Below are 25,279 nucleotides of genomic sequence, written 5' to 3'. Positions count from 1 at the left end.
TCCGCCCCTCCCCCGTAAACGCTGCTCGCAACCTGTTTCATTGTTACGATGTCAAGACGTCATTTCATGTGCTACATCACTTTAAGTTAACCCATTGGCGGTGCTCGCTTTCTAAGGACCCACCCACAATGAAACATCGGTTGATATACATACATACACACGCGTCCCCGCCCACACCACAATACCAATGCAAGCTTACTTTGCCATATAGTCACAGAATTCCAGTAGACCTCGCACCGTAATACCACAAAATCGTTTCAATATTTTCAAAATGTTTATTTCTCTTCCAAACGGAATTAATTATATTGAAACATGAAACGAAAGGATTATTATTATTATAAATAATAGGAAAGTGGGATTATGTTTCGACCTCGAAGGCAACTTTTACAAATCACTTAGTTTTTGATTGATTGATTTAATTTACTTCACTTTTCCGCCACTTTTGGCTAATCGCGATGATGAGGACGTGTTTATGATTGATTGATTTAGTTTATTTTACTTCGCGTTTTGTGCCTCTTGGCTAATTTGCGAAGATGGGGATGAGTGATGAAATGATGAAATTGGTGAATGGACATTCACAAACAACCAAGCCCGACCGGGATTCGAAACCGGGACCCTTGGCGTCGCAGCGCGATGTGCTAACCACTCGGCCACAGGGTAGTGCAGGACGTGTTGATGATATGAGACAATTGATGAAGGGACGCTTACAAAGAACACCCATACCCAGGCTGGGATTCGAACCTGGTAACTCTGGCGTCGTAGCACGCTGTGCTAATCAGTGCGCCACGAAGATCGGCTGTAACAAGAGGTGAAGTACCTGTAACATTGTTCCTGAATCCGATTTTAATTACCTCAGACAGGGCTTTAGCCTTCCAAACGATTTGTCAGCTAAGTTGGGAGACGACGACAGTGTCTTAGCCAATGATTTTAGGTTTTGAGGAGAGCAGGTCTCTTATTTACACCGTTACTGAGGTAGTTTGTAGACTATCCATCCCTTTTTTAATGTGTTGTGTTTGTCCTATGCAGGTCCCTTTACAACTTGCACTTTTAACCTGTCTAAAGGGGCTCTTTACACCCCTTTTATAATTGTGAGGTAAGGGTGCAAAATGGCCATACGTTTCGACGCACCCAAAAATTTTAATCAATGAATCAATCAATTATATCTAAAAGAACCATCTACAGCAAAAGATTTGTCCAGAGATAATAAACGAACCAGTAGGAATAAACGAACTTTCCTCCACTCTCTCACCCAGCAAGTCAGTTTTATCTTAACCTCGCATCCGTTTTACCTTCCAGATTTGTGTATCCTCTATTTAAACTAACTGAGGTTGTATTAATTTTCGTCTTCTTATTCTTCTTAGATTATTTATATGGTTTCTTTCACTTAATGCTGACTTTATTCTCGTGTCTGTGTGTGGTAATGTCCCTACTGCTTTCTCTATACATATTACTAAAATAACTCCTATTTCCAGTCTGCTTCTACACTGGGTATCCAACCCAGGACCCCTTTATTACAAGGCCTCTTTGGTGCCTCGTTTCGGCGCTACAGTCGTTCAAAAAAGCCCGTTTTGCCGCCTGAATGCTGGCAACCCAACACAACATTTGATCGGATCTGTGACGTCATTTCCTTCTCTGATACAGCGCACGGCAGTGTTGCAAGGAACACACAAATTTTGTGGAAAATGACAGACTACCAACCACATTATTAGCCGTAAAATGGAGCGAAGAACGCGTCCAGAAGACCGAACATCCAGGGTATAACGACCTACCAGCGCCGAAAGTGATCCAACGATACGAGAAATGGTAGAAAATATATTCAAAATGAAGTGGTAATATCGGATTTTGTCTCAGCCTGCATGTCAAATGTCATCACCAACAAATTTTATTGGACTTACAGCTTACTGCTGTTTACGCCCAGCTACATGTCAGATATTTGCAAATATCGTAGCCAGATTGATATCTACAGGTTTGTGTCCTGATATATGCGTTGTGGTATTGTAGTACTGATAACGGAAGTATACGGGGTTCACGTTGTTACATTATAGCTAAAACATGTACAACCACAGTAACAACTTAATGATGAATCAGCAGCGAATATACTGCCATGTTCACAGTTTGCAAACTATTACATGTGTACGCGGTGCATCGAAGAGCTTGTTTTATTACTATTTATATCCCTGTATATTCAACCATTTTTGTCTCTTGCCTCATAATGTGTTACTTACCTTTGGAATTTTGAGTTCTTTCATTTTTATTTTGTCAATTGTTCAGTGTGTCACAGACAACTAGTATGGACGAAGAGAATAGACTAAACTGTAGATGTCAACTTCACAACGAGATTTGAAAATATTTGACATGACAAAATTTGATATTATCACTTCGTTTTGAATACGATGTTTGTGTAATATTTTTCGTATCATTGGTTCACTTCCTGTTGGGTTACATAACACGTTTTTTTCTCTTTGATTTACGGTACATAATGTGGCTGATTGTAGCAATGCCATTTTTCACGGAATGTATGTGTTCCTGGCAACCCTGGCACGCATCGCTTCACGGCAGGAAATGGCATCTTAAATGCAATCAAATATTGTGCTAGGTTGCCAGCATTCAGGCTTTTTTGAACGACTGTAGCGCCGAAACGAAGCACCAACGAGAAAAATGTTACTGAGAAAAGTTGTTTGTTTTTATGTCCTCTATACGTTTCTGTGGTTCGTGAGCGCCGTTAAAATAACACCCTGTATAATTTAGCTTTATTATACGGCATTTCTTACACAGTGACATGATCTTCCTTATGCGAGATAACTACATCTGTATGGAGTTATGCTTCTTGATATGAGGATAAAATTTTGTAAAATCTAGTAAAAGGCGCAAAAGGTGATCCGGGATAACAGGTTTGCTTTTGGCAATACGAAGACTGGGCTTTTTGAGACCAAGTTGCTTGATCGCCACTCGAAGACACTTGACGCGGCCATCGAGGTCCGGGAGACGAAGCAGAGATCCCCGACTCCTGCATCAAGGTAACACGGGTTGACAGGCCTCATCGATTCCTATATTGAGTGCACTGCGTCGCCTAATTGGGGCAAAGTGGAAATTTCACACACGGCCCAGCGGGTGTTGGTGGGGGTGGAGGCGACGTCTGCCGTGACACCGAAGGACAGTGGCGGCTCATGCCTGTCAAACTGCTCGGACAAGTCGCAACATTCTAGTCACCGGTAACAATTGATAAACTCTATATTTCAGGCCTAATCCGTGTTTACATGTGAATCTGAATTACTATTATTTCAGGTCCTTTTTTGTCATTTTCGCTAATCGCAACGATGAGGAAGAAATGACTATTGCAAGCCATGGATAGCCGCGTAGGTTTTCAACTTGAATATTTGTAAAGGAAAGAAAAAAAATGGTAGAAAATAATAAAAAGAGAAAACGCTACAGGTTAAGTATGTGCTCTTAGACGAACTCCGTGCCGGAGTTGTTAATAAATCCAGATTGATTAAAAATTAAATTTATCTCCATATTTTTTGGAGTTAACTTAACATTAACTCTACTATTATCAGGAAGAGTTGTAGAAAGTGGTGCAGGAACTGGTTGAATAGTATATCCTCCCCTATCCGCAGGAATTGCACATGCCGGAGCCTCTGTAGACCTATCAATTTTTCATTACATTTAGCAGGAGTTTCCTCTTAGAGCGCAGGGCTCCCGGGTTCGAATCCCGCCCTGGACTTGGGTGTTATTTCCGAGAGTCTCTTCATGAATTTAATCATGTCGTCACTCATTCTCATCTTCGCGGTTAGCCAAAAGTGGCAGAAAATCAATGTAAAAGGAACCAAATTAATCAAAGTATGCATTCTTTAACGTTACTTTTCTTGAACTCCTGTCGATCTCCTTGCCAGAATGGTTAGCACAGCTAGGGATCTCAGGATAAAATCCTGGCCTGGATGTTCTTTGCGAGTGTACCTGCATAAGTTTCATGATATTACTCATCCTCATCCACGCGTTCATTGGTAGAACTCTCTCGAGTGACTTGTGCAGTGACTTGTGTTCAATCGATCACTCCAGAGATTCCAGGGAATATTCCAGAATATAGGTTCATTTTTATTTATTCATTTTATTTCATTTATTTTATTATTTATCATTCTATTTTATAGTTTCTCCAAAATCTTAACATATACAATTGTATTCCTTTGAACAAAACAAAGAAAGGCCTTACGATGATGTATTAGTTCCTTGCCTATCTTGTTCCGCCTAGTGTTACATGCAGCAAGTCTGCAACAATGCTGCCAGGATGCGGAAACGTGTGGACCTTGCAAGATTGCCGGATGAAGGGATCGGGCAGACCTCCGATCTCTGTTTCGCCGATTGTTTCTCTTGGGCTGCAGTGAGAAGGCCTCCAGGGACTTGTTTTCGGTTGAGAACTTTGTCCTCTCACTTCAAGAAACGGCGGAGGAGAACGTTCACAATATCACAAGTTTTCCCTCTCTGTCTTGCGGTTTGATAGCTGAAAGAAGATACAAATAATTTACGCACAACACTACACAATACAGGGTGACCACGAATTAAGGGGGCACCTTTTGTCACTGTAACGTTTGTATTAATTGGGATAGTATTTTCCATTCATTTTATCTTTCCGTACACGTATGTAAAATCTTGCCGACATAGCGGAAGAAGTGAATGTTGTTTAGAATGACAGCAAGTCGCCTAAGTATTGAGCAGCGTTCAAATGCGTACGTGTATTTTCCATTACCAATAACGCAAGGGCGTATCCAGGGGTTGCGTCCAGGGGTAATCGGACCCCTCAAATTCCTTTCTTATTTTTGAATATACTATGTTAGATTAGGCATACTTTCCGATGAGACACTTGATGTGGCAGGTATAGAAAATTCTCTCTGTGTTCACAGTTTGTGGATTCTGAAATTAACACCCACTAAAAGTTTTTTTTTAAAGTTTCACACTGTGTAGTAATATATCAGCTGAAAATCTGGCTTCAGTGACAAACTGTTTTGGTACAGTAAGTGAGTTTGTGTTTTTTTTAGAAATAATACATGTAGAGGTGAAATACTAAAAACAAATATGTTGCATTATGTACCAGACAGTAAAAACAAACAATTATTAGTGTGTGAAACTCGATTTCTAGAAAAACAACGGTCCACTTCATGTTCATGTGCTGATCACATCACCCGTACCTTCGGCCGTGATCATGAAATTGTGGAGCCGTAACTCCACACCCTCTATACGCCTTCATGGGGTGGTGCAAAGCACATGGGAGCACATTATCTTTTTAAATAACTTTTTTACAAAATGTCGAGACTTCCATTTGATTAGTCGCAACTTGAAGTTGAAATTGTTTGTCCATAAGGAATTCATCGGAGTCTATAAATATTTATTCATCATATATTTTACAGATCGTATCTAGCTTAATAATGAACTTTAAAAACTGCTTCCACTCGCAACATGGGGAGAATTTCATTCTCTCTTGTACAGTCGGGTTTGTTTTCAGTAACAGTGCCCATTCCGATAATATTGAAATAAATGCATACCTGGTGCGAGACTGTGACTCGTCATCTTAAGTTGTACATTTATATATATTTCCCCAAGATAAACCAGTCAAGGAATTTAATGCATTGGACGACAGCTGAAGGAGACCCAATTTATCTGTTCACGTTTCCACTTCGTTTTCACAATAGTTGTATTTCTATCATAAAGTAACGGGAAAGACAATGCTCCAAGATTCACCATTATTGGCGACAACAGCTTCCGGTGCCGAGAAACGAGATTCCTCCTGTAATTAATGTTATTTTGTCAGACGCTGAAATTAATTTCGTTAGCCGAATTATAACCATCGCATGCTATACGACAGCGCGGCCAGTTCCAGGAAGGAAATCTACGCATTCGTGTCGCAGCCTCTTGCATCGATCGAAACTTGCATTAAGCGCTCAATTCCAGCGGAGACGATGTCCCAGTCTGCGAGCCAGAAACTTAGTTTAGCGTTTCCTTAGCGAGTGCGTGCCGCCGCTATTGTCAGTGTGCTGTTAAATAAATTTCTCTTCCTTGGCATACATTTGGAGAAAGACGGAGATGAATTCATTTTGATGAATAGAGTCGAATTAATTTCATAGCACAAGGTTCTTGTAGATTCAGTCTCCTCTGGAATGGAAAGAAAAATGCCAGGAATTGCTTTTGGTTCTCACTTTTCAGACAAGAGTTTGTACACTTCTTCTAAACTTCAATCTATCGCTTGATTTCCTAACACAGGCGAATATAGGTCAGAGCCATCTAACCAAAGAATTAGCTGAAATTATAATAAAATTCCTTTTGATGCAGTAGAAAATCCATATGGTTTACCAAGTGGAATTGCATATTCATTTCTATATTTAATACATTTTGTGTCCATTTTCTGTGCTCATCGTTAATATTTTCACCCTGTTCTTTGAGTCATTCGATTCGTGTAGTATTTTTTGTCATTTGATTTGTGTCCTGTTTTATTACTTTCTTTCTGGTACTACTTTATTTGGAACATTTTCTGAGGTTGGATAAATTATTACCTTTGCTCTACAACAAAGTCAATTAATTAAATATATTTCCTCTCAGTACATTGTTATACTTAGAACAAATAGTAAAGTAGCACAAAGATTGACTTATTAATTACAATTCACATAAAACTCATGTTAACAAGTGTAGATGGAATTGACCAATATTTAATACATCATGTAATGTAGAAAATTAACAACAGCCTGCAATAATTGATTACAATGATATACCTCGTTTCATAAGGGTCCTGTGTTTAGGTTTGAATTTTGTATACGATAGATGTTTCTTTGTTTTTGGTTTTGTCGGAACTCCGAGGTTAATTACCATGACTTGCTGCGAAGCTAGAGTTCATGGGTTCGAATGTAGAGCTTCTTTGTTATAAGTGTGCGTGTATTTCTTCATTGTACACGCACACAAATAACAAGATACAGTTAGAAGACGAGTACCGTCGACCTCCGTGGAGAAGTGGCTATCACAACGCCAGCATGTTACGACGCCAAGGGTCTCGGGTTCGAATCCCGGTTCGGGGATGTGTGTTCTTGTGAGTACCCCTTCATCAATTTCATCATACCACCACTCAACATTATTGTCGCAATTAGCCAAAAATGGGAGAAAAACGACGCTAAATAACAAAAATACAATACGAATACAGGGCTCAGGCAGATGTACTCTGTGGCTTATATTTTTAACACTAAATGTTTTTAAACTTTTGGTAATTGAGTATATTTTTTCACAAACGTATTAAACATTTTAAACGGCATGTTTAATTATGTTTTGAAATTTGTTTAAAACACTGTTTGATCGAAAAGTTTTGAAATGATGCTTTTCATTTTATTAACAAATCAAGTGTCATCCCATAAAATGAAGCATTCTTCTTTGATAATTAAGAGATTCATTAAGTAAAGGTTTCTAAGAAATCGCATTTATTGAAAACTTTTCTTTGATTAAAACCGAGAGAACAGGTTGAAAACAATGACAAGGAATCCCAAGTTTCACTAACCCAAGTGCGACACTTGCGCTGAGGTTTCCCCAAGGCACACGGCTTTGTTTCATCCCCCAACAGGATCTTTGGGACGTGGCGAATCGCTGATGAAGCCCTCCCCTCCTCACATTTGTCCTTGACCTCTTAACTTCATCCCGTGGCGAAGGCCGCTCCACGTCGAACACCCTTCCGAGGTGGGTGTGGCAACGCACAGCCCGCAGGAAGCCCTTGCACTTCTCCCGAAAGCCATACGCATCGTTAAACCCCAATGAATCCTAAAGAACAGCGTTTTGGGAAAAATTCCCAACCCACGACCAGCGTACAGAACTAATATTAATATTCCAACGCATTTTTCTCGTGATAAATGTTGGTACTAATCTGTATCTCTCGAAGTTACGCGCCTCAACGCAACAAGGTACATCCACCGCGAGCGTGGCATCCTACTGGGATAATCGTACTCCTTAAGTAAGTCCATAATTCTCCAGGTTTTAGAATTTTAGAGCTTCCCCACCCATCATCGTGGCTCCCTCCTTAGAGACAATGGACCCGTCCACCCGGTCTGGCAAGATCGATATCCCACTCGCTACTCGCAGTGTTGCACTTGGGGAGGCAGCTATGGAGGATTTTTAGTATTCTTTTGTGTAAAATGGAAACACATTGTCACTTCCGTTATATGAACAGTAAACTAACAAGATGCTGACGTAATTCGATTTAACAAAATGTGGAAAGAGAATTCAGAAAATTCTTTATCCGTTAGGTATTTTAACGCAGAGTGTACTGATTAAGGTAGATTTACCAAAAAACTGCAGGTCATTTTTATTTTGAGAAACACAATATTGAAAAATATAAATAGCCTAGCATAACCAACTTATCTCAATAGGTATATGATATGTGGAGCAATTATTTGAACAATAGGTAAATGTAAATCTCCTATTACACTGTATTCTATTTCATGACGGCTTAGGTGATAGAGCAGCCACTGACTGGACCTCACTCATGCATTTTGTGGGCGCATTACCACGTCAGGGGTGCTGGGTTTGAATCCCGGAATCAATTTCATCATATCATCGCTCATATTTATCCTCATAGTTGCTATTTACAATAATACAAATAGTAATTTGGATGCCTTGTCTTCACCAAACTTTATCTTTATAGTTCCACTTGATTTGGGATACCGATAGGATTGTTGAATCGTACCTAAAGCATCAGGCACCCGTCACAAGGAACACTAGCACTGGCCAGAAAGGCTGACTATATCAGTTAGGTCTTATCCATCGGCGTTCACACGTGGGAAAGACACAACAGGAGCCTCGCATAGAGTAAGCCTACACGCCAGAGCCTCGTTAGTACTACAGGGTGTACTACGTGGAAGTGAGATTGAGACTTGAGCGCCGTCTGAAAAGGTCAACCCTGTATATTGCAAGACGTAAATAATATCATATCCTATCTTTCACCATTTTAATGCCAGTAACATACTAATCATGTTAGAGATGCGTACAGTATTATAGAAGATTTGTGGATTTGGACTGGACAAGAATATTCAGCAGGAATTAGAAACAGAACATTATAACATTAATATGGTTTGACCTATGCTTGATTGTGATTAATATTTTTTCCATTCTTATAATGTTCCAGGATATGCATAATTAGTCCACTAATAGCATGAGACAAGAACCTCCTCCTCAAATATAAGATGCTTTACTTTACCATGGAATCGACAGGTCCCGGCTTCGATTCTCGTTAAAGGCACATGCAGTGCTTCCAATCCAACTTTACTAACAATTGTATAAAGTACAGGCCATAAAACAAACTTTCCAGGCTTTTCTTTGACAGGAGACAAATACATAAATTACCGGTATTGTTTGTAGGTCTATGCAATTATAAATCACTGCATACATGACCAGTTTTATCTGGCATCAATTGATATTTAAATAGTTAAGTAATCAATATTAAAATGAAATGGAATGATTTAATTTTCTTTTGCTAATGCATACCATACTTTAAAAGCAAGTGCTATCAAATCTATATTTGAGTCTCTCGTGAGGATTACGATTTGTAAAAACATATAACTGTAACCAACTTTTCAAAAATAAATATCAAGTTACTTCTGGGCAACATTCCTAATTCCAATATTTTCGTCAATAAAAACATAGCTTCATTGATCACATTGACCACAGGATCACTTTTTGTTTATTCCACTGTACCCATCATATCAGAGAATAGTGTTTGGAGGGTCAGGTAGAGAGAGAGAAAATAAAATAAATTATATAGAGTTGTCTTGCTACGTGGGCAATTCTCTATGGTAACAGTACTATATTAAAAATATTGTGTTCTTAAAAGTATTAATATAACTTGTACGAGAAACACTTTCCCCCTTGTTGTTCAAATGGAAAAATATAATGAAATCGATTATGAAGGCATGTTAAATGTATGCTAGCCATGCCAACATAGATTCACCATTTGCAATGAGCCACTAGAAATACTATTTTCCTTCTGGAAGTAAGTTGGATTTGCCGTTACGAGCCACGACGGTTACCTTGACATACAATTGCCTTTCAACTAACTACACGCCAAATTTTTATAATTGTTGTAGCAGCAACGAATAAACATTAATTCTTATTTCTGGAGCTCCCATCTCAAAAACTACTAAACAATACTGAACGAGCCTTGCGTTTTCCTATTAATGCGCAGCCTTGGGCAACATAATGTTTATTATCCATTTTTATGAATTTCTCAATTGTTGTGCTTCATAATAGTTCAATAACAAGCTGTTTTTCCATAAAACAGTACATAGATAGTATATTATGCAATTTATGATCTAAGCTATATAATTATCAAAGATTTCTCTTTTCTACAAACGTTGTGAAGCGTGAAGCGAATGTGTATCTCCTGATAAGGAACTGTAAGTGTGTTTGGCATACTCTGAGTGAACCTCACGAGATCTTTAAGATTTGTTTTCCTACAACCACAATTGCTTTCCTTCATCATACCAGATTTGCATTTGCTTAATTCCTCTATCTGCTTTTAAAGTTTCTATTGATGCGTGTACTTGCTTTTTTTAAAAAAATATTTAATGTTTGTATGTGATGTCTGTTATTTTCATTGAGCGTCCGATATATATCGTTTGTTTTGAAGATATAGTCTGCATTTTTCTGTTCTGTATGCTATTTTATTATTATTGCTGCTGAAATTTTACAATAATTTGTTTACTTTATTAATTCACATGGTACCACTTTCCAATATTGTCACGAAACATTGCAAGAAGTGCATTGTATCATGTGCTATTTTTCTCATGTGATATCCACATCGTATTTCAAAACGTTTTATTCCAAAAACAATAGTTGAGTTAGAAACATGAACGCTAAATTCCTTCTTATCCTATTAGAGCCATGTAACCCACGTTCAACTGCCGCAAGAGCTGAACCCTCCAATGTGTCGTGTTTGTAATATAGTTTTAATTGTTCGGCATCTACTTCTTTTATGTGCCGATTTTGCATTCCTCAGTCTTCCCAACTGTTTGTCATCTTTGTTGGGAGATGACGACAGTATTTTGACAAATGTTTTTAGCTTTATGTGGAAGAACTGGTCTCTTACGCTGTCTGTGAGGAAGTTTTCTAGTTTTTCTTACTTTTTAACGTATTGTGTTTGTGCTTTGCAGGTCCCTTTACAATCGTGTACTCTTAACTTTTCTCAAGGTGCATTTTACACCCCTTGTTTAAAATTTTTAAGTAAGAATTTTTGGAAAAAGGGATATTTCCCCGTATACATTGAAGAATGCAAAATGGACATAGGTTTCAACGCACCCAACAATTTTAAATCAATTAATCAATCAGGTAACTAAAAACAAATGAAAAATGTTCAGCTATATTTATTATATTTTTCAAAAATATTTCTTATTATCAATTTCCCACTCAAATTTCCGGTGTCCTGGGCTCCAATTCCAAGGAGTTTAGCTCTGCAGCTTATTTTGCGGAATTCTGTGAACCGGTTAGATGTTGTTATAGTGGAAAAAGGATATACGTATGATTGTTAATATTATAAAAGTATCGTAAAAACCTTGAGTAAGAGGTTTTTTTCTCTCGCACACATACAAATACTCACGCAACTCCCCCACTAAGTATTTTCTACCTGAAGAATTTCGACGTGACGTCAGAGCCTGGCACGATCGCTGATTGGTCGCCGTGTTGCGCGTTGCTGAAGCATCGACTGGGGCGACACAGTGGCGGTGTTGCACCGAGCGAGAAGAGAGTCTGTCTAGACCGCGTACTAGGGGATCAGAATGACGTAGGGTAAGGCAGAAAGGAAATCCCGGTGGTCTGTGGTAGTGTTGCCCTGGGGAATCGAGATTTCTAGATAGGGGGTCAATTCAACAGGCTCTTGAAGCAAAATCTTCGGTTTCTTTCCTCTCTCTTGGTCTCCCTGGACGAAAATCCCCCTTTTTACCCCCTCTCAGCATCCCTCTCGACGGCGATCGTCTGCCTTCCTCCCCACGCTCTCCAAGAACTTTGAATTCCGTCCCGTCCTGTCCAGGGGAGACTGGCACAAACGTGTGGTGAAGACTTTCGGTGGAACTCGACGACGGTGTGCTTTCTCCCAGTGCGTGGAACCAGTGAACGCCTCTCCTCGCAGTGTGGCACCGACGGATCCTCCTGCATGATCAAGCTTTGGTTTCCGACGGAGAACGACAACAAAGAATTGTGATGGCTGCTTCATCTTGTGGAAACTGGTGCACGGTCCTGGGGTGAAACGGATCCGGTAATGGGCTATGGTCGGTTTCTCATAGTCGTGGATAAGTTCAACAAGGAATATGCCACATTTCTGAGGCTGCTGCTGTACAAGCCTTGGACATACTTGAGTCCGAATCAAGTTTATATCGTGTGGAGGTAGCATTCGGGATTGCTTCGGTGGAAAGAGAACGGTTGGAACGAAAAAAAATAAGAACACAATCTTCTGTTATTGTTGGTACTTCTATTGTTATCGCTGCTGCTTTTGTTTCTGTTTATTGTTGCTACTCAAGCTTCCAGAGTGGATTGCTTTGTTCTAATAGCCAGGAAAATATACTGGTTTGTTACGTTACCCAACATTCGTTGCCGTCATTCTTATAACTGAACTGAAGACACAGAGATTTTTTAAAAAGTGAAAAAAAAAGAAACGATTTGTAATGAAGTGTGCTTACTGGATACCTTCCAAAGAGTCACCGTCTACGAGGAGCTCCTGTATGCTGTAAAAGGTAAGTCCTATGTTATCTCTCGGCAATCAATGGAGGCCTCGTTTCTGAAACTATTGATCTAAGGAGTCATTTTTAGCCCGTAGAGTCTTTAAGCAGTCTATTCGTCGTCTCTGTGTGCGGGTTCATTCTAGTGGCTCAAAATCAATATTCCCGTGTTTAGATTGCCCGGTTATATCAACATTCCATGCAAAAAATTCACTTAAATTTAACAAATTCTTCGTCTTAGAGCATAGAGCATGTCTTTGGATGTTAAAAGTGATTTTTCTCAATTTTAAATATCTAAAACCTATAATCATCAAATCAAGAGCCAATTTACTATTCTTAGTGAGAAGATTAAAGTAGATAACGATTATAATTCTAGAAAAGCTAAGAGACAATCACAATAATTTTTTTTTTCGATTTTATTCTTTCTGGAGAAAGGAACATGGGTGGGCATTCACTGCAACGCTGCAGTGGGAGGCTCTCTGACTGGCTCGTGCTTCGACTCGCTCCACATCTCAGGCTGCTCGATTGCTCAATATCGAATTCCAGTAACTGAATTGAATAAATGTGTATATAACATGCAATAATCGGCAACAGCGAACAATATAAAAGGTGGAGGGGTGTAAAAATTATTCTCATTTCTAAATTTGACTTTTATTGGCATTTAGCTATTGTGGAAATACAAAAAACATCAGCGTGCACTTTTAACTGGGAATTCAGAAACTCTAAACACATATGTACATTAGTAAAATGTACCTCTTTCATATTTGGTGTTTTTGTTTCGATTCAGTACTAACATTTTTCAATGTCGATGAAACTGTTTCTTCAGATATTATATCCGCTACTTTTGGAATCGAAGTTTTTCATTAGTCTTTGTGTCTTTTTTATTATACTAGTTTTCGATTGTGTAAAATATAACAGAGAGAATGGTTAGTTCTATCAGTATACACTGCTAATATGAGAGATTTAAACTTCCATATATTCTTATCGTTTGGAATGTCCTCAATAGCTTTGCCAGATAATTTCTATTACGTTGCCGGCATGGGTGACGTGACGTGACTGCTAAGTATACTTAATTTTACCGTAAACATGTTACATAGTTTTTTAAAGACTTATTGGCGTTATCTAACAATATTTTATGTAGATTAGTTGGACTGTTAGGGATGGGCAAACCCTCGGCCTTCTGAGGCAAAGTCAATGGCGTAAAGGGAAGTAGAAGAGCAGAACAAATGTACACGAATAATTTTTAAACAACAAATACCAAATTTCGTTCAAGATACAATTCATAGTGTAATGGGTAGGAATAAATCAGAAAGCGAGTCCTTGCACTCTTGTTTTCGTTTGTATCTCTCAATCACTGAAAAAAATATGATGCAAATATTTACTTTCCAGTATGAATTATCAATCTCTTTAACTCTTTAAATCCAGAACAAACGATCGTGGCGCATTACCCACACAGCAAAAGCGTCAGGTACATGTCAATATATTGAGAGAAAAAACATTAAGAGAATTAAATCATTTAGTTTAGAACAGTTAGAAAATGTGTATTGAATGCATAGAATAAACGCTACTGCAGAAAAATATTGACTTTTTATACACGTGCACACACAAGTAAAATCGCAGTGTTTCATCGAGGGGACAATAAACCTGGAAACCCCAGGAAAGTAGAAAATTCTATGACGAGGAAGAATTAAGGAAATGACAGACAATACTGCATGCAGTTGCTGATTTTGCTAAAATGTTTCACAGATTTCGTTGTAAGATCTTACACAAAACCAGATAAATTTCGATTGCCTTCTCTGTGCATTGAGTGAATTACAAACAATTATTACTAACCTCCGTGGCGTAAAGATTTCGTTCCATCGTGTATTTCATCAAGACTCGAGAAGTACTAATTTTATCGTAAATGCATATATTGAAACACTCACTGGAATTCTTACAGTTCATGCGGATAGACAATCTTGCGTTGTATGGTTATCTCTTTATACGATATTTACTGCTATTTGGGTCCTCTGTCAGGAAGGGTATGAATGGTAATAATTTTCGGGCGTCATAACAACGCCTCACTTTACAACTCACTTTTTCTTGTCACTGTACAGTATAGTGTTACAAATCAATTTCAAAGTTTATATCTTCCTAAAGATTTGCGAGGAATGTGAATTGGCGGGCATAGAAATCCTTTAGGATGTATAGTTAACTGCACATGGGCCATCAATTACAGGTTTTAGGCGCGAAGTCAATTTGAAAAGTTCATCATACTGAGTATTCCTCATTTATGCACTAATGCCCTTGTGGAGCTGCAGTGTGTTGTTACTCTCGTTAAATCTACGAAGCGTGCTCTGTGACAAACCATCATTTTCTTTATTTTTCTGCACAGCATTTTTAAAGATAACTTCCAATAAGCCATAAAATCTCGTAACTTGATCCATACATTCATCTTTCGTAAATGCAGTATTTATTTCAATACTATTAAGTATTTAATCCTCAACATCCTTCTCCGTAAATCCATGTCTCCCTTATTAGTAACGAGCATTGTATTTCTGATCTCCGTAGCGGAGTGGATAGCACTGTGCGCTACTGTTAAGGAGTCCCTGGTTATTCCTATTCTTTGCGATTAACCAAAAATATTGGCAGAAAAGCAAAGTAAAATAAATCAAAGAAAAGATAATTGATTTCTCAATATTCAGACAACTATTAAGATGTGAATCCATAGTATAGATGAAAAAGCAGTCCCTTCTCTTCAATTCGTGAATTAGACACGTATTTTAAGCTCTGAAATTGATATATTGGTCGAACTGTCCGCATACTTCTCCACTTCACAAGGCAATAAAAACTACAGACACACATGTATATACAGATATAAGTCCAGTCGGTATGGCATCTGAGTGCTACAGGTTTACCCAGCTTTTAATAAATGGACACCTGAGGGTGATAAGAGAGCAGAGCGTGGTGCTGATTACATCTCTACAAATGATCTATATTGTGAATGTGTAGGGGCCCTACCTCCACACATCCCTGAATGCTGTCTCCCAAGTCAACACGAAAAACTAGATAAGCTATATCTTTAGCCAAAAAATTGCATTTTTGCAAGGTATTTAGTCGTGACTTCCTCCAGAAAATCTTCTCGCCTTCGTTTTCCCTTTCCACTAATATTTTCTTACGTCACAGTGCATGTGTGTGTGTGTGTGTAGATAGAATATCGCCGTACCGCACAGGAAGTAAATACGAACAACTTATGCTAATAATGTTTTACTCTTTGAAGCCTCGTTTCGAAGGCACAGGTTTTTTTCCTGTATTCATGCCACTATACGACACAAATCCCCAGTTGCTACTGTCACCTATTTTTCCTGTCGAAATACATACTAAAAACAACATGCCTCGCAATTGCATATATATTCAGGTTAAAGCTGCTATTTTTCGAAGACATGTAGCGTCTAAATAGCGTGCTGTGAATATTTGTTGTTTACTGTGACGATCTGTATTTTAAATATTACCGTGCACAGAAACGGCATAATTTAAAATAAAATATTCATAGCTATTGTGAGATACAATGTATTGAGCCCTATGTCCAACGGAAATATGGTAATTACTGGAGCACCGTACGTCTTGGGCATGCAAATATCAAATCTTCCTGTAAGCATTGCCATCTTATCGTCTACAGTATGAGTATGTAGGGCGCAATATTTACGATAGATTTTCGGTAGCAACTCTAGCATTCCTAAACCCAATGGTTCATGGCAGCAGCAACACAAGCCTTCCATTTGTCCATATACTGGGCAAGATCAATTCAATCTTTTCCATCCTTACCGATTTCCTTTAGGTCCATCTCAACGTTATCCCTCCATCTTCGTCTTGGCCGCCCTACAGGTCTCTTACCATCAGGTTTCCTAGCAAGATTTCTGTAAACTCTTCTTTGTTCTCCCATTCGTGCCATTTTCAATAGAAAAGATTAATATAATGTTTTGTCAAAGTGAAAGATTGAGAATTACCATGGGACGACCTGAGTGTTCTGGAAAGTAACCTTCCGGGTTATCTCACCGTTCATTCCATAAAGATTTGAAAGTAACACACTCAAAAGGATGCTGTATGAATCTATCTTTCCTGACAACTGTATATGCTGTATAGAAGGGGTAAGAGAAGGATTTCCGAAGATCCACAACCACGATTAATATACTCCGCTACTTACGTCAAAAGTTCGCCTTTATTATGGGAGTAAAAAGTATCTCCGAAATTCATGAACCAAATGTTTGTTACATTATATCTGATTCAGTAGCGGGGATTTGGGTGTTAAACTGGGGAAAATTGGAAATTACAGTTTACTTTCTCTTGGTAGGCAAGGCGTAGCGTTAAAAGAACATAATGGAGAAAAAGTGGCAAAAATGTGGGGACAACTGCCCCCACAACCCACTAATCGCCGACACTGATCTAATCTGTACACTATTTTGCTTCTGCGGTCGAGTGGTAGATTCACAATTTCATCACCGAAGGTTCCAGGTTCGTTCCATGGCTTTACCTGGTCAAGAGAGTTATTTTGTGAGTATTTTTACATGCATACCATCTAAACACCACTCATTATCTTCGTCGTAATTAGCCTAAAGAAGCAGAAAATGTACATAAAATAAGAAAGATATTAAAATAGTGCTTGAACCGGTACAACGTAACAAAGCTGAGAAAACCCTTGCGACGCTGTCGTCGAATTTTCAAGGGCAAGCGAGCGGAGGGAACGTGGGCGATGCAATCAGCTGCTTGCTATGTAATCCTACCCCTGCGTTGCCAGAATGTGCGGTGTTCTTCAACACATCGTTGTCACCTTTATTCAGGGCCAAGTGTTTGTATCATCACGAAGGGGAAAACCGTGCACGGCAGAATTGGAGATTTTGATATTAAACGTTTTTGAAGTTCTTGACGACGAAGAAAGGTAGAGATGTTATACATTTGTCAACACTGTGGCACTCGGGCACAAGCGAAGGGGAAGGCGAGAGGAGAAATCAAATGAGCATCAACTTTATTTCGCGCGTTTACCACGGTCCTTCTCGTTTTGGTTGAGCTGCACATTCTTGGTAGAAACATACTTTTATTGACTTGAAGTAAGAAAGTCTGTTGAATACTTATAAAAGTACTGACAATACCTGTCGATATCCCACAAAGTGTTCTAAATAATTAGAAACACAAACATTGTATTAACTTTTCTAAATGATTACTTTTTTTGAAAGGATATCCTTATCGTTACTATCGCTTCTTACTTTCAGCTTAGTGTTACAACTCTATTTCAATTTATAAACTATAGTGTAGGGAGCCTCCCCGATGGCCTAGTGGTTGGGGTACCGGGTTCGAATCCCGTTTCGGACGTGGATGTTTGTTGTTTGTCCGTCCTGATTGAAAAAGTTGAGTATTCATATTAATTGATATGAAGTGTGTGTGGGGAAAGCTTCCGCTTACGGGCTTTCTCTTTTTAAAAAAAGAGTGGTAACATCGTCGCCTTGTAATCAAGGGGGTCTCCGGTTCGATACCCGGTGGAGACACATGGCACAGTGGTTCGGATCCAACTTTAAACTGTAGGTTTAGTCCCGATTAGCATTTCTGTGCATAAAGTGGATTTAGAACAACAAACCAAACAAACAGTTCCAGTAGAACCTATGACGTCATGACCATGCAAGGGCATTATTGGAGAATTTTTGTGAAAGCTTCCTGAAGCCATAAAGAAGCAAGCTAGTGGAAAACAGACATTTTCTTTCCCCGCGTAGCCTATCCCAGCGGCCAGCCTCTCGATTGAACTGAAACACGATCCGAGAGACGAGACTTTCCCGTCCCTCTGGAGATTGTGTGGGTGCGGGGAGGAAATTTCTTCGGGTGAGGCTCTTTTTATTTTGCCCCTCCCACTGCGTTCGTGTCAACCCAGAGTCTCGTTGATTGGTTGACCTACTTTGAACTTTGCATGGCACGTGTAAAGTTCACAGTAGCGAAAAAAGTCATCAACGCCTCCGGGACACGCCCGTGGACCAGCATTGTTTGATGGAATGCTCGTTAAAAAAGTGACCAACGCAATATGAAATGTTCCTTTTGTTTCGAGATTATTTTTCCGGCTTTTAGAAGCTCTCGCACGTGGCCACTTCTTGGAGGCTTCCCACGTGTTAGGAGGAGCATATCTCGGATCAGTGGTTCGAATCTTCCTTTGTTTTCTTAGCTTTGATTATAACGTTGTAAAACTTAGTTTTTTTCCTGACTCTGCCATACTTATAATACTTGATTTGGTTACAAATCTATTAGAGAGAAAATTTTTTTCTGGATTTGGTTACGAATCTATTAGAGAGAGAAAATATTTTTACTGGATTTGGTTACGAATCTATTAGAGAGAAAAAAATATTTTTACTGGATTTTGTTACGAATCTATTAGAGAGAGAACATTTTTTCTGGATTTGGTTACAAATCTATTAGAGAGAAAATTTTTACTGGATTTGGTTACGAATCTATTAGAGAGAAAATTTTTACTGGATTTGGTTACGAATCTATTAGAGAAAAAATGATTTTAAAGCGTCCTAAGCAGAACTATAGTAGAAGCACAGGCAAATGAATGGCTGTGGTGACACGCGAGAAGCTTTGTTAAACACTCTCCAGACAGCTGTACGAAGGAACCATGTGTAGAGGAAAAGGTTGTTTAAGCCTGATGAACATTTGCCCAATGATATGGAAGCAACTTTGGGGGTTTCCCGATAGCGCAGTGGTAGCGCCGTCGCCTTGAAATCAAGAGGTACAGGGTTTGATATCCGGTGAAGGCACATAGTGGTTCCGATCATATTTAAACTGAAGGTCCAGCCCCAAAGTCCTTAATGTACATAAACTGGACTTAAAGAACCAACTCAATCAATCAATCAATGGAACCTAATTTCTTACGATCATTTAGTGCAGTCAAAATAGGAAAAATATTGAAAAATGAAAGTTTCCACAAAATAAGGGAACCATAATGCATAACAAGCTGAAATTTGGTATATAACATCTTAGTAACATTAATAACAACATACCAAACGTCCCCGGCGATCACCCGTACGCTAAGTTCGCCATAATGAAAATGGCGGACAATGAAAGTTTTCACGAAATAAGAGAATTATAATTCATAACAAGCTTAAATTTGGTACATAGCTTCCTTATAACATTAGTAATAACATATCAAAAGTCCTCGGCGATCACACTGCCTCTACATCCGCCAAATTGAAAAATGGCAGTTAAAATTAAAGTTTTCACTAAATAAAGAATTAGTTGACAATAGCTTGCTGTTTGATACATATCTTTCTTAAAACACTAGTAACATCAATTACAATATGTTAAGTTAAGTTTACTGCAGATCATTGACACGGTAGGTAACGGCTCCATATTGGAAGCACGACGGATAATTTCAATATTTTGCATGAGAATGGAATTGACTTGTAACGGAATGGGATTTGGCAAATGTGTTTGGTATGTAAGGTAGACAACATTCTGTAATATTTGCCTTCTCATCAGGCGGGCTGTTGTTTTCACGTGTCTCGTTCTGTTCACAAACTAAATCAGATTGTCACTATCGTAATGCACAGCTGAAGATAACACACTACAAAAGACATATCTGAATCAATGAGTTGTAAAAAATTAATAAATGATGTACATGGGAATCAAAATTTGGGGCGTTCCATGTCAAAGTGCCCGTAAATCTCTATTTTGTAATTAAATGAGATGCTGTAACTTTATTCCATCTTTTGAATCAATAATGTAGACTTGTCATTTGAATAACAATTCAAATATTATAAGTAATTAAGTTAGAAGGTAGAATGTGTTTTACATATTGTTGGTGTATTTGAACCTTTTGATTGACTTTTGTTTTGTATTGTGTGACACCAGAACAAAATTAATTTATCTTTAAACTGTTACATCTTTCCTTAAACTCTACTAGAATATTGAAAGGTCAATTACTTTCTCTCTCTTTGTCTTAAATTATTTATTTTTCATAATTTGAAAATTCACATGAATTAAAATGACTTTCTTATTAAGTAAAAAGTCTGTCCCACCCTTGAGACAAAATTGTCCACTTATAGCTACAAATATGGGAGTTTCTTTAGGGGTAGTTATGTGTAAAAAAGAAGGTTTAGTTTCATAATTCATTGCAGAGAAACTGTAAGAAAAATGTTGCTTAACTATTAGTAGAATAGTCACTTTAATGTCAAACATGTAGTCTCCATGTAAGACAGTTTCGATTGATTTGCTCTATTTTATTTTGCTTTTTGTTCCACTTTTGGTTAATTTGCGAAGATGGGGATGAGTGATGATATGATGAAATGGATAAAAGGACGATCACAAACATCCATTCCAGACCGAGATTCGAACCCGGGACCCCTGGCATCGTAGTGCGATGTGGTATCCGCTAAGGGGGCCCGCAAGACAGTTTTGAGGAAAAGGCACATTTAAATAACTTAGTACTATGTTTAGCTATTGGAGCACATAGTGATGCCTCTATGAGCAAGAATTGGAAACTTAGGACATCCTTACTTCTAGCACTGAAATGTTGATACTTCACAGTTCCAAGTTATACGTGTAACTCCACTTCCACGAAAAATGGAGTTACGCCATTTGTGTTCTGAACCGCTCATATGATGAAATTGATGAAGGGGCGGACACTCACAAAAAAACACCCGTGCCCGGGCCGGGATTTGAATCTGGAACCCTTGCTGAAGGAATTTGTAATGAAACTCGAACACCTGCGACAGTTTATGGAAATAACTTGTCTATGCTGGCCTACATGTTAAGGCTATCACAACGTAATAGGGTATTTGTGAGATCTCTTCGTGATTCGGATACTTCTGTGGATGGTAACACACTTTAATACATCGGTACAGTTTTGTTTAAATTCGGTACATGAATGTAAACTTTTTCAAATGCCGAAGTTTGCTCCTGTAGTGATCAAGAATGTGGCGAGTTAGCGACAACTGTTCTCCACACGGAGGAGAGTGTATTTTTACCAGAAGCAAACACGTCGCTCGATAGGGAAAATGATTAATTCAGGCGGTTCTCCACCGAGTGATCGATCTGCATTGCAATCGATGGAGGCGAAACCAAACGGAACACAGAAACCAGTTTCTTCCGTTACCTTGGAAATGCCTTCCCTACGTAATATGGGCTGCCATATTTTCCGTTTCTCGATTTCTTATCTCAGCCTGTCCATTCATTCTGCGTGCATGGACATTTCCTTTGTCTCTGAAATATAGAATTACGACTGCACACACCTAGGCTGCCCTCTGCTCTATAAAGTCATCTGGTTCATCTGTGAAGTAAACAACGGTTTCTTGTTATTTTATATGAGTTTCTTACATGAAAAGACAAATTTACTGAACACACAAATAATCACAAACTAACAAATATCAGGTATCAAAATGTAAAAAAGAACAGGTTTAAAACACTTTCTCTTCCTCTTGCAGGTCCGGGTAAGCAAAGGCCGTTCTGCGATTACAAAAATTGACCAATCCATATGGTTTTCTTAAATTTATTTTTTTCTTTTGGCCTGTAATTTAATAAGTTTTCGAGGCAAACGGCTTCTGGCATCCTTAGAACATGTTGATTATACTTTAACTGATATTGTAAAATTTCTTCCATCATTGCTTCGACCTTCCATTTAAAACTGTGTTTGAAATGTTTAAAACATTTGTAAAAAAACAGTCGTGTGTTTTAAACAAGTGGCTATCATCCGTCTATGCCCTGGCGTCAATTATACCGAACCGCAAGAGATTGTCTTGAAGTTTGCGATTTTCAGCCCGAGCTGGCAACCACCTGGAAAGATGGCTTTCGTCGGGATTCACCAGCGATAAAGAGGAAATTATTTCTTCCCAGTGCCGGTGAGAAATCCAAGCTGCTGAGAGGGGACTGTTACCTCCAAATTTCAATTAGAACCGTGGAGCCGTTTTAGAGTTAGGACCAAAAGAGTGAAGCGGCCTGCAGATCGAACTGGCAAATCTCTGGCAAGATGGCCTTTGGTTCGGTTTTCTACTGCGATAACAGAAAATGCTTTCGTGATAATGGTGGTGAGCGATCATACGATCTAAGCGAGGGGAGACCTTGATTTCCGACTCCAATTTTGGACGTACATGATTTGGCTTAGATGTATTTTGGCTAATTGTTGATCTTTCTCTTTTATAACTGGTCATTGCTTTTAATCAAAGAATAATAGCTTATAGTATTAACAATTTAATTGTTAGCTTTAAGCGTTTACAAATTAAATATGTGAGAAGATACAATACAATATAGGCTTAAAACATAGAATAAGTTATATTACTTTGCAAAATGAATCCATTCTTCGCTTGCGTGCAAGAAAGGATTAAATTAGTGGAATGCAAGAATATCGAGTTTTAAGTTGCAGAAAAGTATTGTCGGATTCCTAGACCGTATGCGTTGTTTTCCTCTTTGTTAATTAAATTCTTTTAACGTTCTTCTGTCTTATTGGCATTTCCACGTCATTAACTCCTTCCAGTAGCCTTTTTACGGCCTTCTCTGTTTCTCCAAAGAGGAGAAGAAAGCAACGACTCGCGTGCTGGATTTTGTTTACGGTTTACAAAGAATGAGGAAAGAGCGCTTCACAGACGTCCGGGAGAAGTTTCTCGGAAGCGAGATGAAGCCTCGCTCCCAGCGGAGAGAGGAAATCTCCCAAAACACGGGGATATTATTCTCAGGGGAGGGGAAAAACAACCGCTAAAGAACCCAGTGTTTCGGAGCAAGTGGGATTTCCTGCGAAATTCCGAGGCAAAGGAGAGTCTTTCTGCAAACGTCTTACGGTCTCCCGTGTTATTGCAACCGTTCCTGGAAGGAATATCGGAGTTTATAGAATATCGGAACGTGGAAAGGAAATCCTGGAACCTTTCCAATTTTGTTCTTATATGAGCCGTCCATCACACGGTATTCTATATCCTGTGGATGTGAAACACAAAGAAGATTTTAAACTGCTGTCACGTTAAGTAAAACGGACCTTCCTAAAAGTTGAGTGCCGTTGTAGGTTATAAAAATTTAATTTTGTTTGTGAACTAGAGCTCTATAAACAGTATGAAAAAGTATGAAATGAAATAGCCATAATTTGTGTGTCAAAGTTTCATAAATTAACCTTATGCACAGAGCAAACTAATCGACAATGCGATCGATCCCAGGCGCTGAAATGTGCCTCACTTGTAACCGAACACGGCGACCCTTGATTGCAATTACGGCAACACTATCCACACTCATTACTCTATCTTAGAGGCACTGAATAGACTAGACTTAAATTGAAAAAATAACAAATATGATGTAATAGAAGGCGATCTTCGAAAATGCGTTTCTCATCTTCACGAAAGTCGGACATTTTTGTTCCGGACATTTTGGAGCTGGACATCTTAGTGCGAGGAAATTTTGGTGTCAGACGTTTTAGTTCAGAACCTGGGCATTTTGGTGCTAGGTAATTTTGTTGCCATACATTTTGATACCTGAGCATTTTGACATTTTTCTTTCACATTCCTCTTTAGCACCCTTTTACCTCTGACCCCTGATTCTATTTTTGTGGAATGTCTTCCTCATCACATCGTAAATGGCTTTGTGAGTGTATAGCTCTCGTTGTGAGAAGAAACTAATTCATGATGGATTGTTGTACTTAAAATAAAAGGACGAAAGTGATAAAGTGTACTGGCAGTGCAGTGATCTCTGAAACAGTGCAACTTTATTACATTGTGGGCCAGGTTTCAGAGTTGGAGGTCTGTGCAAATGAGAAAGGCATAAAATGTTAAGCATCAAAATTCCCAGGCACCAAAAAGTCTTGCACCAAAATGTCCTAGACCCCAGCTTCATGTGTAATTTTACCTTTCGATTTGTTCTTGTTATGGCCTATTACTTTCCTAATATTTTCCTTCCTTGTTACGTAGGTGTCTTCCTGCACTCTTTGCATGTTTGTTCATGTCCTTCCATCAAGTATAGTATTATGATATTCTAACTAAGGAATGGAGATCCTCTGCACACAGAGTTTTCAAAGTTTCCTGTTGCATAACCGTCTTCAATCCCCTATATCATCTTTTTCAGATTCAAGTATTTTCTACACATCATGTTCATTACTCTCTGTTTTTAGACCGCGTCATTTATTTCAAATATCCCAAGTTTTGCATTAAAACGTACTTAGTTTCTGTTAAGAAAATTTGGTACCCTTGGTTGCTTTTCAAATTCCTTACGTGAGGATAAAAGATAAATTGGTACCATGTATGGATACAACCTGTGTTTCGCGTACAGAAACCTCCACTGATCTGGTTTGTATTATCACTTGAGAGATTGAGTTTCTTAAGCAGAACAACCTAACAGAAAGGCCCAAGATGTACTTATCTGGGACAAGAATACACGATGTATGAAATAAAGGGATTTTTTTTGCGAATTGCATTTTACGTAAGAAGTTTCAACGTTTGACTTTCAGAATCCTGCGGCATCTTTTTAGCATTTCTCTATTTCAATTTAAATCCTTCAACACACAGTAAGAATTTTTTCACGGTTATAATCGATTATAAACTTGCATGTTTCCTGTATCCTGCCGGACATAGTGG

The 25,279-nt window shown here is 38.6% G+C and overlaps 1 protein-coding gene across 44 annotated transcripts in view; it reads left to right on the top strand.

The window, feature by feature from the left end:
• Nucleotides 1-25,279, top strand: part of para (sodium voltage-gated channel paralytic) — a 386,365-nt gene that overhangs the window by 167,463 nt on the left and 193,623 nt on the right. For 13 of the 44 annotated variants that reach the window (XM_083141062.1, XM_083141066.1, XM_083141067.1 and 10 more), the window contains exon 1: nucleotides 11,737-12,737. The exons of the other annotated variants lie outside the window; for them this stretch is intronic. The gene's annotated coding sequence lies outside the window, so the exon portion shown is untranslated. Of the gene's footprint in view, nucleotides 1-11,736; nucleotides 12,738-25,279 lie in introns of those variants that run through there. 44 annotated transcript variants of the gene reach the window in all.

The sequence above is a fragment of the Lepisma saccharinum genome, chromosome 19 (assembly GCF_977018435.1).
Source record: "Lepisma saccharinum chromosome 19, izLepSacc3.1, whole genome shotgun sequence".
Lineage (NCBI taxonomy): Eukaryota > Metazoa > Arthropoda > Insecta > Zygentoma > Lepismatidae > Lepisma > Lepisma saccharinum.
Note: the sequence above shows the minus strand (reverse complement) of the source record. Positions and strands in the feature narration are given on the sequence as shown.